This window comes from Vicugna pacos, chromosome 23 (assembly GCF_048564905.1).
Source record: "Vicugna pacos chromosome 23, VicPac4, whole genome shotgun sequence".
Classification (NCBI taxonomy): Eukaryota; Metazoa; Chordata; class Mammalia; order Artiodactyla; family Camelidae; genus Vicugna; species Vicugna pacos.
This window is the reverse complement of record NC_133009.1, coordinates 13,903,899-13,920,009: the sequence shown is the minus strand read 5'-3', so window position 1 is coordinate 13,920,009 and position 16,111 is coordinate 13,903,899.

The following is a 16,111-nucleotide window of genomic DNA, read 5'->3' as shown; positions in this document are numbered from 1 at the left end:
TATCTGCTTCCAGAATCACACTTGCTCATTGTGCCTGGCTGCCACACACAGATCCGTCCTCCTGGGGTCAGGGACTCCCAGTGGCCTCAACCTCTGGAAGTTTTAGTCCAGTCCTATCAGCTACCCTGCATGGCTTCCCAGCCACAGGTACCCTTTTCCTGCCCTGGGTGCACCTCACGTACGTGTCTCTGTTGCATGTACCATATGTCACCAAAAAATTAGGCTCTGGATTTAAAATTCCCCCAGGACACTTATCAGCTTGGTGTCAAGGATCTCCAATGACTGCTTCACCCTCCAACGTGACCCTACCTTGCATGTGCAGTGCCCATCACCCTGGGCTTCTCACTTCTCACCTCCAGGCTTTTCCTTGGCCACCCCCTGGATGCTCTCCCTCCCTCCCTCCCTCCCTCTGCTCTCCACCAAGGCCTCTCTGAGAGCCGCCTGTCCAGCTCAGTGTCCCCCCACAGACCTCCCCGATCCTGAACTCCTGCAGTGCTCACGGTCTCCCCCACTTCACATTTGCTTGCAGTCTCCCATATACTGTGCATTAATAGCTTTCTGTTCTTCATATCCTTTTTCTGATTGGATTGTAAACTCCTTACATGGAGCTGGGACCATGCCTTGCACTTTGCTTCCACTGCTTTTCCAATCCTGTCCTTAACAAACTCCAGTCTACTGCCGTGGGGAGAGGAGAGGATGCGTGAGATAAAGATTCCTTTGAGCACCTGACCCACGAGGCACTTTGCTCACCTGGGGTGTGGAACTAGAATCACTCAACTAACCACCTAATTTTTCTTCATCATTTGACCTCCCCCTACCCCAAAACTGTCACAGAGGCGGCATCCTGCTCCCTCCCCAACAGTTGCCCCTTGTGGAGAATCACTGACTCCCTCCCAAGTCCCCATGGAGACAGGCAGAGCCAGGCTCTAAGGGAAGCAGGCTGGATGCCTCCCCCTGGACTCGCTGTACATTCTCACAGGGACACATTCTGTCTTAGCAGCAGCTCAATCGGCTCCCAAAGTCCCAGCCATCTCCCGCATCAAGGCCCCCAGATGGCGTGTTCTGTGGAGCATGCAGTGATGGAGGGAGGCACCAGCTCGGGAGGAGAGCAGCCTGGGGGCTGAGTGCCACCAAATCATTTGTCCCTCTGTCTCAGCCCTTCTGCAAGATGTCTTCCTCTTAACAGGCATCCTGGTGGTGAAAGAAAGCCTTGGCCATATCCAGCCTGCAAGCGCTGGAGGCATTTTGGACAGAGGGGATTGCTTTCTTCTTTCTCATCAGGCCTTCCTTCCTTCCTCTCTCAGGCTGAGTTGGAAAGCTTTTGAAAGGTAGCAGATTGCAGGCACGGAAGGCTGGTGTCTTCTGTTTATCCACAGAACGAGGACATTGGCCAATGCAAGAGCCCACGTACTGTTTCTTCTTTGTGCTCCTGGCTCTGGAGGCCCCCGAGGCAGCCCGCCTGGGCCATCTAAAGTTCCAGCTCTCCCCACGCCCGGCCTCCCACTCCCCCGTGCTGTTTCAGAGGGAGCTGAAGGTGTCCTGTGGTGGTGGTTCTCAGACTCAACTTACCAGGTCACAGCTCGCAATTGTTTTAATGAAATAGAATGGAAGAGAACATATCAGTGCATCACATACAAGAATGGCGTCGTTTCATTAGATTATTGCTACACACACACAATTACGTAAAATGCATTTTTTCCTGCAGGTCACAATTTCAAAGGTTTGTAAGTCCTTGTTCCACAGGCTGAATGAGCCAAGTCTTGCCCTTGACCCTGATTCTGGCATAGTGGACTTCTGAGGCAATGTGGGATGCTCCCTCAAGGCTAACCAGCCTTCTCTCCTTACCACCATTCAGAAAAAAACACCTGCTAGGGCCAGTCAAAGGGATGTAGGTGACCAAGAAATGGTTAAGAAGTGATTTCTGCCCTCCAAGAGTATGAAAAGGGAATGATGCTGAAATAAGGCCAGCAGACCAGAAGAAGATACACAAAACAGCTGATAATATGGTGGAGGGAGATGTTAATTCTCACTACCAAAGAGACCCTCAGAGTTCTAGTTTTACCAGAAACAGTGAAGAAGCTTTGCTGTCTACAGTGTGGCCCTCGGAACTAGAGGTATGCTGTTCATTTGCCTCCTAATGCCTGCATTTCCCTTAAGCTGGGTTTTTAGTCCTCCATGACTCACCCTCTATAAAGCCAAACTGGTGCACAGGATCCCCCAAAGATACCCGCTTTGTCCTAAGGGAGTCTTTCCCATTCCAGGTAGCCACACTTCCATTCAGTGCCTAGATAAACTAGAATGGGGACCAGAAGACTGGACTCCACCCTGGGACTGATGTATTTTGCTCCATACTTTGGGTGAGCCCTGCCACTGCCCTGGGAAACAGCTCTTCAGCTACCATCAGGGAATGCGTACCAAAGCCGTGGTACCCAGGCAATGGCTTTGTGACTTGGTGAACTTGGCTGGGAAGAGAGACATGTCCAGAAAGAATGAGGATCAGGTAGACTTTCAAGGTCTTTCCCATAAGATGAAAAGATCTTTCCTCCACCCACATCCAGTCCAAGCCAATTCCCTGCTTTCTGGAACATTTATTCCCTGCAGCTGTGAAATGCCTGTTATCCAGTGAAATGCGAAGGCTTAAGCAGCACAGCTGACTTGAACAGGAACCAACATTCACAAGTGAACCAGCCACACCGGTCTTAGGGATGGCTTTGCCAGGCCAGGGGAGAGAAATCCTGCCTGGGCAAGTGGGGTGGGCTTCTCCTGTCTGGCACCAGCCTGCTCACCCTTTGCCCAGAGACACTGAGGTACTGTGGTTTCACGTGCAGCTAACTAGTAGTTACTCTGAAAGCCCTTGTTGGCAGATAGAGGTCCACTGCCTTTAAGATTAGGGAATCTTTATATTAAGCAAAGGGAAGCCCTTAGATACATTTTTACTGCAATGCTGTCTGACCCCAATTATCATATTGGTTCTAAAGCCAGAGACGGTCTTTCAGGACTTTGACAAGTGGCTGGAGTCTGAAGCTCACCACTTTCCCTTTCTGGACATTTCCTCCATGTTTTTATGGTCCCAATTCATCCTAACTGGAGCCAGCACCCTGCTCCAGGACCCTTCCTCTTACTCTAAGCTTACTGTAGCCCAAAGTCTAACCCCCTCGAGGGGGTGGGTGGCGGCTGTGCTACCATTTCATGGTAGACGGTAAGGAGCAACAAAGATTAGCCGATAGGATGAATGGTCTGGTGGTGGAGACCCCAGCACAGTGCGGCTGGGTGGTGCCATTTGGGATGGAGAGAATTACCTCAAGAGTTATTCTACTGGGGGCGGGCACCAATTCCTCTTACTCATCAAGGCAACTTTGCTCATTTCCACCATTCATAGTAACGACTGGCTGAGGGAAAATGTGCTGCCGTATTACTGAATCTACCCAAGCAATGACATCTTGGGTGGCTGGGGAGAGCCAGTTGAGAGAGTCAGTCACAGTTGCTGAGGACATGAGCAATGGCAGAAGACACAGAAGTGATTATAGTCACCGTCCCAGGGGAAAACTGTACTGATTTCCTCAACCCACATCACAGAGGGTGCTGTTTGGAAAATGGCTTTAAAAGACAGAAACTTCATTTTCCTTTATTCTCTAAAGGAGAAGCCAAAGATGACATCTAGAATAACTGGATAAAGACGGTTGACCCCGTCCCTTGCCAAGGCAAACATACTTCATGGTGCAGGTTGGAGGCAAAGATCTCCCAATATCCTCACTAAAACCCAAGTGTTTATTTCAAGGTGAAATCTCAGTGCAAAAGTGATGCCTGAATCCATAACAACTTTGGATTTTGTACTGAGACTGCAATTATTAAGAGGACAGACAGGATTTTGCCAAAATCAGATTCAAGGAGTTATTGACCCAATTATCGGTCTCTACACATATGAAGCACTTTACAGATTGTCTTGTAACTTTACTTACATTTTCCAATCACCTGTCATACAATCCCGTGAGCCACGCGGGGCAGGTCTTAATGCCTCCACTTTATTGGTGAGGAAAATGAGATGAATTATTGAAGGCCCTCCCTCAGCAACTGAGGCTTTAACTGGGATCTCTATCTCAGGCCCTCAGCTCTTCCCTCTGCACCACGTGGTTTTTCAAATTTCCAAGGCCCCTTCATTCACACAATTCATCTTGAAACTGGCAGTGACCAGAGTCATTGATTTTAGAAATATTTGATGTAGAGGTTTTACTGAATCAGGGCACAGACTTGGGTATTACACAAACCAAGTGGTTCTCAAACTTGAGCGTGTGTCAGAATCCCCTGGGGACTTGTTAAACTGCATTGCTGGGCCTCACTCCCAGAATGCCTGATTCAGAAGATCTGGGGTGTGGCCTGAGAATCTGCACTTCCAACCAGCTCCCACATGACGCTGCTGCTTCTGGCCCAGAGCACACACCTGGGGAACCACTGACCTAGGGGTTTTCAGCTGAAAGCACCTGAAAGACAGAGGCGAATCTTTCCTCCTCTGCATCTGTCGGTGGTCTGGCCCATCCATCTGGCCTCTGCACGAATTCATCACAGGACTGCTGCCTGGTCTCCCAGCCCCTCGACTGCTGAGGTTTCCCCAGGAAGGAGCCTGTCCGGTGAATGCCACGGGCCTCCGTCCCTGCCACATACCTCACAGCTCTACTAGTGATGATGCTTCCCCACTGCGGTGAGATTCTAGCTTGACAGCTATGATTACAGATCTTTGCCTTGCACTGTGGGTTCTCAGAAACATCAAAGACTTTAAGACAGAAATGAGGAACACAAGCTTTAGCCACAGAAGCAACTTTGCTAAGTAGCTCCAGGGGCTAAATGCCATCCCATAGCACAGTCCGCCAGCCTCCCTACAAGATCCAAAGCGTGCATCAGTACACTCAAGGCTCTGAGAAATCCTGCAGGATGTAAACCTGTTTAATTTTAACATAGTTCTAATTTTACAGGCCTACAGCCTCATTTTCTTTCCCTGATAACACTTACTATCATTTCATGGAGTAAAAGTATTCTGATAAATACTCTTTAGGAAATATTCCATTAAGGTGTGAGGGGCAGAGCCTATGGAGTTGATGGGATAATTCCTCAATTTCAAGTTTACTCCTCAACCACCCCTTCCCCAAAGGACACACAGAGGGTGCCTGTCCTGTAAAGCCCAAGCCATGAGGGGGCCAGGAGGCAGAGCAGAACACTTGCTTCATGTGGGCAGCTGGATCCGGAGAAGGAGGAATTCCTCTCAAACTTAGGAAGCAGATGGGTCATCCCTCCTTCCCTGGAGAAGAGCGAGTGAGGAGGCCGAGTGTGTTACACAAACAGAGCGCATAAAAGACACCAAAGCGGGGAAGAAGCAGCCCCTCTGGCCCTGCCACCAACTAAAGCTGAGCAAGAATCAAAGAGACAGAGACCTGCCCCCAAGGAGCCTTTAAGATTGTCAGGGAAGATTCATGCAGGAAGCAATACAAGGTCTCATGGAAGCATTTATGGGGTCAACCCCTACAGGGAACCCAGGAAGAGAGCCCTCATACACAGGAAATGCTTTCACACATTTGGAGGTTGCTGGTTCACGCACCCCCGCAGATGCCCGTCCTGCTGGCAAAGGCAGGCAGCTCCAGCTGATGGACCTGCCGGGTCCTGGCACAAACAAATAAGTCCCGCGGAAGCAAATCAACCCGCAGAGAATGACGTTTTCCTACCTGAATGCCTCGCACGTGGTAGTCAGCCGACAGGGGTCATGGACTATTTTCCTGCGATCCAGGATGAAGGAAGCGGTGAAACAATTCCGGCCGAGGGGAGTGTGTTCCCGGCCACGATCACCTTCCCTGAGCCGAATAAACGTCAAGGTCACAAGGCAAATTCTGTTTTCCTGAAGGAAAAAGACAGAATCATGACATAGGAAGCCCTGAGACGGCCAGGGGTCAGGAAACGAGTAGACAGCATCTCCTCTGTGCAGGCAGGTCTTGCGCCCCTGCTGGTAGGAGCTGCCACCCAGCACCCTCCTCGCTTCTGCACACAGATGCCCAGCTCCTCCGCGGACTCCCCACGTGTCAGGGCTCTCCAGCAAAGCGCTAGTTCTTGACCAGCCGTGAGTTTGGGACGCCTCAGCTTTTCATCCATCAATAGCCCCCCTTCGAAAGCACTTCTCTAACGCCTTTGAATAAATCGGCCACGGATGGGGAGAGAACGCCTCGAATAGAAAACAAGGTGGCTCAGGAAAACATGGAAACATGTTCAGCCTCACTATGACTCAACAATAAGATGTCACTTTTGTGGCTTATCACATTGGCAATTAAACATTAAAATGCTCGGTGTGAGCAAGGGTGTGGTTTAAAACCCCTGAACTGCGGATGAGAACCTTACTGGAAGAGATTTTACAAAAATCTTGGTAAAAGTGTTCATGAATATATATTTAATAACCTGGAAATATGTTCACAACAGCTCTGGTTTATAAAGATGATTATAAAATAGCATAGACAGAATAATCTTATTTGTGGGTGCTCAGGCGTGTGTGTGTGTGTGTGTGTGTGTGTGTGTGTGTGTGCATGTGTGTGTGGAAATGCATCTGGAAGGGTCTATTCCCACCTCGCATTTCTGATTTTCTGTGGCTCTGTACCACCCTTAGGCCTGGGTCCTCGCCAGGGCCCCATAATTTAGGGGTCTCACTCTGGCCCTTCTCCAACCTGCCCCTCTCCGTGAAGCAGGGACTCCACAAATCCAGAGGTATGAACCCACCCAAAGCCCTAGCTCACTCTCCTTCTGGCACACACTCTAAAACCCCAGACCCTGGAATCCCCATTTCCAGGGCTGCAGAAGCTTCCTCTTGGGTTCCGTTCCCTGGGGTTGGATTGTGTGACTGGTGAGCACACCCCAGACAGACGGGAGGCCAAGAGGGAGCTGCTTGCAGGGGTGTGGGTGGTGCTTCACCTGGGCCTGGAGCGTCTACATGCTCATGCACACAAGGGCCCCAGTGGTGAAGGCTGGCATCATGGCTAGGACAAGAAAGGAGGTGGCCGGGAGCTGAGGGCCATCTCTTCCCACGCTCACACACTCTGGCTTAGGACTTCATGGAGTTCCAGAATTCTACATCTGAACCTGTGCTTTCAGATTATTTCCAGAGTTAGGAGAGACGATACTCCATTTAACAGTCTGCCTGCTGGATTTATAACTTCTAAATATTTAGACATGTGGAATGTGGACCATCACTTACACTCTTGCCTCAGATCACAAAAATGTTAGGGATGGACCCACTTTGGGGAGTAGAATTCAGGCTATTTTAATTCTCTCTCCCCTCCTCCCCAGCTCCATTTTTCTCCTTCTTCCTCTCCTTACTCTCTTTCTATACTTTTTATCTCTCCTTATATTCTTTAAAAAAAATTTTTTTTTACTATATACTAACAAATTGTTCTTTGTTTTAGGAATTCCACTATGACTCTAATCTAAAAACATGATTAGAAATGTTGACAAATATTTGTGTATCTAGAAATTCAAATAACCTAAATACTAAACAGGGGGGAAATAGTCAAATGAATTATGTTATAGCCATACCATATGGATAAATATCATCAAATTATATTAGTAAATCCATGTTACATTAATGAAGAATTCTAGTGAAAAATGCTCAATATAATATTAATTGAAAAGAAAGTTACAAAATTATATACTATATAGCATAAATTTTAAAATATAAATATATGAGAAAGATATGTATGTAAAAGATAGAAAACCACCAAGATATCAACTGTTTGTGTTTGATGAAATTCTGGATGACGATTTTTTTTCTCTCTCTATATTTTTTTCTGCAATGATTAGGGGTTACTTTTATAATCAGGAAAAACTTGTTTAAAAATCTAAACGTGTCTGTCCCTATGTGCTGGTTTGTGTTTCCACGAGGAAGCCATACCCTGGTGGCCTTTGACGTAATTGACAAATGAACCCTGCGTCCTGTCGCCACCATGGAATCCTGCTTTCCAGGTGCTATTTCCCTTCTGTGCCTCCTGATGTTTGGGTTCCTAGAGCTGCCCGGGGGCCTCATCCTAATCGGGGAGCTGCCTCTTTCCTGGGCTGCAGGGAGGGTGGCTTCCACAGAAAGAGCGACACAGATGCTCTTGCAAAAGCTGAGCAGACCCTCCTGCCTTCTCTGTATGGGGACCTGACCTCTGTGAGCTGTGAAGACCCCTGCTTCATTTATCCCAGCTGCCCACAGCCCGGCCATGTGGGGATTTTCATTATCCCTCCATTCCTTGGAAAAGATCTGATCAATTACTTTGCATAAAAATTTACCCTCCTAAGGGTCTTCATTTTTAACAAGGAGATGGCACACTTAACTGAGGGAAGGACTTTCCAAAAGCAGAATGTCGGGCACGTGATTTCTGAATGTAAAGCCACGTGGGGACAGCAGTGGGAAGCAAGCTGTCTGGTGACCAGGAATCCAAACCAAGTCAGTCAGCTCCCTTCAGCAAAGCCCACCATGACATAGAGGATGGATGGATGAAGCAGACCTCCCCTGACTATCAGAAAACTGAAACCGGAAGGAATATCAGGTGAGCCAAGATGCCTCTTACCCAAAGTCAAGCACAAAGATTCAGAGGTAACTACTGGGAACTCCAACCCTGCACCTGACATTTCTAAATATTGAGACAGAAGAAGAAAGCATCTCTTGTTGTAGTTGCTATTACCTTGATCAGCATTCTAGAAACTCTTCCGAATAACAGACTAGCATCCTAAGCATTTTCCCTCCTGCTCACTGTCCCCTACATCATGCACACAGCCCCGCCTTGGGATGGTGGGCAAGGCTCACTGGTGTTCTCCAGCAGAGAGTCAAGAGTTACTCGGAAGTCAGTTGTAACTGCTGGAATAATAGAGACAGATATCTACCAGGAAAACCCTGTGACTACCATTCTGGTCCCTAATTTCCTCCTCAATTAAAGAACAGAAGGATTATACTATATTTCCAACTCCTTTATTCTTCTAAGACTATATAGTTCTAAGGGCTTATGTCCCATTTTCTTTCTTTGTAAAATCTGAGATCAATTTTCCAATTTGTAATAACATTGTCACACTGTAAAACTTTTACTGAAATTGTATTTATGTCCTGCTTGGCCAGTTTAGCCCCTCGTTAGATGCTTATTTCTTCTGAGTTAATTTTGTCTTTCCAGCAAGTTCCTTGTGAGGAGGGCTCAGAGGAGACCACGTCATTCTTCTTTGCGTGGCCACCTCAATGCTGAAAACATGGTTCACCTGTAAGACGTTCTCAGGAAATAGGAAAACCAACTGGGCTGACTGGATGGTCTCAACATCACTTCCCAGGGGGAAAAAAAAAAACAAACCCTGAGCTTTGCAAACCAGTTGGCCTGGAGTGAATCCTGCTCTCCCCACATCTGTAAATGGAGATGATTGCTTAATGAGTTTTAAATGAGATTATACACTAAATGTTTATTACAGAGCCCAGCACAGAATAAGATCTCGGGAACATCAGCACTTAGGTTTTATTATTATTGTGAGAATTTCTTTTCTCTCCTTCAAGTACAGAATTTAAAACCACAATCCCCCTAAGGAGAAAGACAGCTGGTGTCAAATATGCCTCCGACAGTTTGGGGGTCTCTGGGAGGCATCTTCCACAAACACACCCCTTGGTATGGGTTTCGACCTCAGAGCTGCAGCCCGGGCTCTAGCCACGTCAGATCAGCTTGGCTTGCTGCCTCGAAACTTATTGGCACAATAGGAGATAATGATTTCCCTGTACACACTCCCTCAGAGCAGTTATTGTTGAAGTATTTCCCCTATTCCTCCTTCACCGGAAAACAATACCTTATAGAAATCAGCTGAGGAAGACACTAATAGCAACTTCAGAAGTGCAGCTTTTGCACTGCCCTGACTTGGCAAGGAAGCCTGTTTGAGCAGTTCGCCTCAGACCCAGGAACAGAATGTGACAAAATGAGTCCCTGGGGACTGATGCGGGCACCAAACACTTGGCAGCTTTGGGGCCAGCAGGGCCAGCGATAAGAGATTGGTTTCCTCAGTTGATATCCCATATGGACTGTTTGCCAGCCCCAGAAGGTCAAAGCCATGCTATGAAAATAAGGGGTTTTCTTTTTTTCTCTTTTTCTACTCACCCTTCATGCCTTCCACGATATTTCTTCTCTGTCCCATGGGAAATCTGTGTCTTTGTGGGATCTGTCCTCTGCCCTTCTTTTGTGAGCATACCAAGGCAAAGATCCATTTAATTTTCAGAAACTGTGTCCGTCAATAAATTGCTTTTGCTGTGTCTTGGAGGGGGCGCTGCCACTGTCCCCCCTGCGCCGACGTTCCTTGTGGATGGGAAGCATTTCTCATTATCTGTCTTGACCTCTTGTCCAATCTTCTTTTCATACTCTCCGTGGGCTTTTCTTATCATGGTCTGCACTCTCTCCACCTCATTCTGTAATCGGCAGCATCCTTCTTAGCACCTGGCATTGAATCCCTCGTCTCTGTCCTCTGTTGTAACCTTGATTATCCTCCCTCATCATCCACCAGAGCCTCTTAAATTGGGAATGTCATCCTCGCTATCACCAAACCCAGCACTTCAGCTAGTTTGCATCTAAATTCTCCCACCTTGCCTTCTAAGGAGATCGAGTGTGAGAAATTGATGGGCTCTATCTCTCCACTGCACAAGCATTTATTGAGCACCTCCTGTGTGCCAGCACTGTTCTAGATAAACAAGACAGATACGCTCCCTGTCCTTGTGGGGCTTACAGTTAAGTGAACAAGAAAGAGATAGGCAAGCAGACGATGCCGGGCGATGAGCCCAAAGAGCCCAGACCATCACAACGAACTCACGCAGCTCTGTGGATATTTGAAGTCTTTGAGGCTCACACAGCACTACGCTCCATCTGCCGGATGCAACATCAACCCCTGGCTTGAGGTGGTGTAGATTTCCACATTAGAAGGAATGCATTTCCACAGTGCATTCCTTTCAATGACAGATCTGGAAGGCCAGATTTTTAGCATTTGCCGTGATAAAAGAAGTACTGGGTAAGAGTCAGTGCCATGCTTGATCTGATTCTACGGTTTAAGAAAGTGGACAGTGTCCAACAGCTCTGTGCATCCATGAGTAGGTCATTGTGGTTATTTAAGAATGAATTTTAAATACTTCTGTTCCTTCCATTTGTGAGAGTTATTTTTCAAATGCCTACTAAGTTATTAGGGTATTGGTCCTGACGCTACACTGTTCAGACCTAACTACTCAATCAGAATAATTGCTGGGGATTCCTCCTGACCTCGAAGCTTGTGAAAAAGTTACAGAGACACTAAGAGCACCATAACAGAGAAAGTTGGGGAACCTCTGATCTAAGCCGAGACCTGAAGGATGACTCGTTTGTTGGGCTCAGAACATTCTCATGTTCCAGGCCAAGTAACGTGATACCCAAGGCCCAGATATGCAAGAGAACAGGGTGAGCTGGGGAACTGCAAATTGTATAGAATGTCCTGGATTCTTGCCCCTGCCCCCAGCTCCCGGGAAGTGACCCCTTCCAACCACTGCTGGTCCCACGCCCACTCACTTACACATTTGCACCTCCTCCCCTTCCCAAGTTCCTGCCCCACCGTCTCCCCTCCTTCCGTGGCCTGGGATCACACCCGAGCAGAGAGAATCATCACCTAAAGATGTGAAAAGGCCACCGGAGCGAGGCCAGGCAGACGGCCGCCCCAGGAGGGGCCGGCAGCAGGCAGGAGTCGGGGTGTCGGCAGCCCACATGGCAGGCTGGCAGCAGGTGACGGACAGCCAGCCAGGGAGAGGCTGGATTTGAGACAGGGCTCCAGTCCCGGGAAGGAACTGAGGCCCCGAGCAGGAAACCGAGCAGGGACACAGTTCCCAGAAATGGGGCACAGGGTGGAGGTTCAGCGACAAAGAACAAAGCAGGAGCCCAGTTACAAGAACAGGCACCAGAGCCGCAAGGGCCCAGCTGAGAGGAAGCGATCCGTTTGTAACAGGGGAAAGTCAGAAACAACGCTCAGGTCCAGAAGTACATGAGTTCTGGCAAAATGACACTGTGGAGTAATGTGGGCGGTGAAAATAAAAAGCATGCTGTGTAAGACCGCGTGAAGATAGAGGGGCAATCTTCTGAAATCATGTATGCTGGCAAGCTGCAACATTAAGTTGCACCCTAAATTGTAAAATAAAATGCCTATCTGGTGTATACAGTTAGAAGCAGAAGTGAGAAAAGAGGGAATTGAACAGTGGCTGGAAGGAGACCTAACCAAACGTATCTAAGTGGGCAGTGTCACTGATACTCCTTTTCCTTTTTTCTATTCTTCCATATTTTCCAAATTTTCTAAAGTTAAAAAAAAAAAGATCACTTTGGTTTCTTTAATAAAAGAAAAGAAAAACAAAAGCTGCTTAGAGTCATAATCTTTCCCAGTGCAGACCAAAGCCATAGGAGAAATCAATCTCTCCAAATGGGTTGGTTCTCCATGCATATATGGAAAGCCAACAGTTAGAAGGTAGGAGATGGGGCTACTCGAATGTTCCTAATTCCAGCTTGGAATTAGGAAGGATAAAAAACAAAAGACCAACTACCCAGGTACCCGGCTGCCGCCACCTCGTCCGTGTTTCCCTCCCCTTCACTTCTGCGCATGGCCAGGTGTTATTTCTCTTCCCGGTTGCACCTACTGCTCAAACTGCCTCTGAAGCCCTGGGTATCCGTGAGGTTGGAAGCTGCATCAGGACTCCACTGTTGGGGCAATGCCAGAATATGGGGTCTGGGCAGGAGTCCTGGGTCTAGGGAGAAATAATAATATCAGCCCTACTGGGTTATTGTGAGCTTTAAATGGGATAAATCTGCCTGGCAATGTTTCGTAAACTAAAGTACCATGCATGTATCAAATGCACTGTTTACTAACTGCTAGTTAGAGGTTCTACTAACACAACGAAATTAATTTCTGGAACATATTAGAGATCTCACAAACTCCTTAAAACACACCATCTTTACTCACTGCAGTTAAGCCTCTGTATTTGCAGGAAATATAGAGACAGACCCCGTGGCTCTGATCTTCATGGAGAAAATGCAAACAAATGCCTCTTCTGTCTCCACTAGGGAAGTTCCACAATTAAAGTCCCAAGACTAGAAGGCTATAAGGGAGCTAGAGAAGAACTCATGAGAAAAGTCCTTGGTCACTTTGCTTGGCACCCAATACTTCTAGCTAAGACATCAATACATCGCTGCTTTCCAATGATCTTAATCTTAATCGGAGCCCCGGGTCATGACCTAGGAAATACTGAACTCAGACGATTAATTGAAAAGATCAGGTCTAAGATGACCTCTTCCTAAGACGTCCCATAGAAGATCATCAAATACTCTCTCACTGAATACAGAGATTTTATGTTGAAAGATAAATGAATTAATAGATGAATAAATGAATGAATGATGGGGAAATGAAGACAGGAAGTTTTATTTGGAGGAAGAATTATTCTCTAGTCCCTTAGGAACCAAAAAATGAAAAGGATATGGCCATTTGAACTACCAAGGAAGCAGAGAGAGTGGACAGAATCCAATATGGGGGCTTGGAGTTCTGAGAATACCTTCAGAGAAACCATTAAGTTCTGAGAAACCATGAAGCTTCCCATCCAAGGAACTGCACCCTCAGAGAGCCACAGGAGGTACTGAATAAAACTGTCCCTACCCTGACAGACCTGAGCCTCTGCTCCATCCTCCTTCCTGCCCTTTTTCCCTGGAGAACCCCAATACCAGGCACTTTCCTCAAACTGCCGCCCGTCAGGTTTGGGCGCTCTCCTAAGCCAGCCTCCTGCCCCGGCTCCCTCTGCCCCTGCCTCTGCTGGTGCTCAGTCACTGCCTGGCCCCAGGGCACCCCATGCTGCCAGCCCAGAGCCCAGGCCTGCTGCCCCAGCCCCAGGCCAGGCGTGGGGGCAGCCGAAGCTCAAGGGCTCCAGCTCTGGAGGGAGGGGAGCTCCCTTCTCCATCAGTGCTGAGAAGTCAAGGTCCCGGGGCCATGGCCGTCTTCTTAGTCCTTGACTCTCTGAGACCTATTCATGTGTCCTTAAGGACTTTTAAAAACAAACATATTCAAATCAAACAGAGAAACATATGAACCCACCTCCTTGAACTTAATTCATTTGGACTGAATCGGAGTTTTGTTTGGGAGAAAGAAAAATCAACTCATTTCATGGAGTTTTCCACCTGTTTCTGAAAACCCTGAATCTGGCCCCGTGCCAGGGTGCGAGGGCTCAGGAGGCATCGATCTTCTTTCGCTGTTTCTTTGTTCTTGCCTCGTAATTTCCTTCCATCTCGTAAAGCACTGCCTCACCTGAGTGCTTCATAGGCAAGGCACGCTGCCTCACCCTCCCAGCCAGCCTGGGAGGCCACGAATCTTCCCCTGGCTCCCCACAAAATCAGCCAATAGGTGGGGCCATGGAATACCCTACCACCGATTCATTTCTTCATTCATTCATTCACTTAACAAACATTACTGCGTAACTAGTATGCCTCAGCCATTATATTTGAGACTCCCTCATCAAGGAAAATCATCTTATTTTTGCTTATTTGATTGTTTCTTTTAAATATATAAGAAAATCAAGTTAAAATTCTAGTGTGTATCTTGTTAGTGGGGATTGAAGGATGGTTCCCAATGACGTTATGTGGGAAAGAAGAAGGGTAAGTTCTTGCTTTGCCACCTTCTAAAACAGATACCTACCCCTCTCATCACTTTGGGCCTCATAGGGAAGAAAGGAAAGGCAAGGAGGAGACGCAAGTGTTCCAGGTAGGCTCAAAGGGATTCAAGTGTACACTACCGTAGCTCTGGGAAGAAAAACAACTTATTTTCCCGGAAAGGAATCACCGAAATGAGAACGGTACCTCTTGCCTCTATGTCTGTTTAACAAGTGATTTTCATGAAGGCAAAAGGGTTGTGGAGAGGGACCTGCTGGATGCTGCTGTGCTATGAGGACCATCCTGAGTTTCTGCCCCAGCTAGAAAGGAGCGTCTGACATGTGGCTGAGCATCCTTCATCCCCACACTGTATTCCTGGGCACCTATGCCAGTTCAGGGCTTCCCCAGACTGTGCTGCGAAGAGGAGGCATTTGAGAGGGGAGAAGAAGCAGACGATTCTGATCTGTTTTGTGAGTCACAGCTGCTTCCTCTCCCACGCCCTTCAAGTCCACATTTGAGTTAAGAAACGCCACAATTGGTACAAATGACAGATTTGAGGGGAAAAAGTAATAATGCAAAACCGCCAGCTAGAACAGATTTTCCTGTGATTGAAGATGGCAGTAATAAGACAAAAGACAGATTTTTGCCTTCAAGAAACTCTCCCTTCATCGCAGCCAAAGCAACACAAAATTCAAGGCAAACGTTCCATTATTTTCCCCCTACTGTTTGGAAATATGGAAAAAGAAAATCTTGCCATGATGTTTTTCCCTAGTTCTACCAGAAGTGACACTTTTTTTTTCCTCCAGCGTTAACAAATGACAGCATACGATTCTTCTGGTGCTTGGAATGGAGGACAGACCCAGCAATGGGAGACAGTCTGCAGGAAATTGTAAAGCTGCTAAGAAAACAGAGGCCCCCTCAAAAGGCTGTCTTCACAGCATTAGTCTTTTTGAATACGATGAAAATATTATCTGCCTTATTGATCACCAGCTCCCTAAATAGAACAGCGTTGTTTATAACAAATGCAACCAGCGATCATAAATGTGCAAAACAATAACTCGGCTGCCCTCATATCCTTGCTTCGCATCCACTGCCAAACAGCAAGCACAGAGGACAAAAACCCATACATTTTGTTCATACGGAACTTGGGGAATCGTAAGAATCTAAAAAGGTCACAAGATTCTACTAAATGTAAAACATAGTCTGTTTTGAAGGCTTGAAATAGAGTCCCCAAATTGGTTTTTCCCACAAGAGTATTGATTTTTATTTTCTAATCTTTTGGTTTCCTTAACTGTTGATTGCCAACGTTGAATGGGGACATTGGGGATCATTTAGTGTGATCCACCCATTTTATAGGCAGGACAACTGAAGCCTCAAAGAAAGGAAGTGACTTTCTCAAGGTCACATAGATGGCCAGTTACAGAGCTGGGAATTTGATTTAGACATAAGTCTAGATT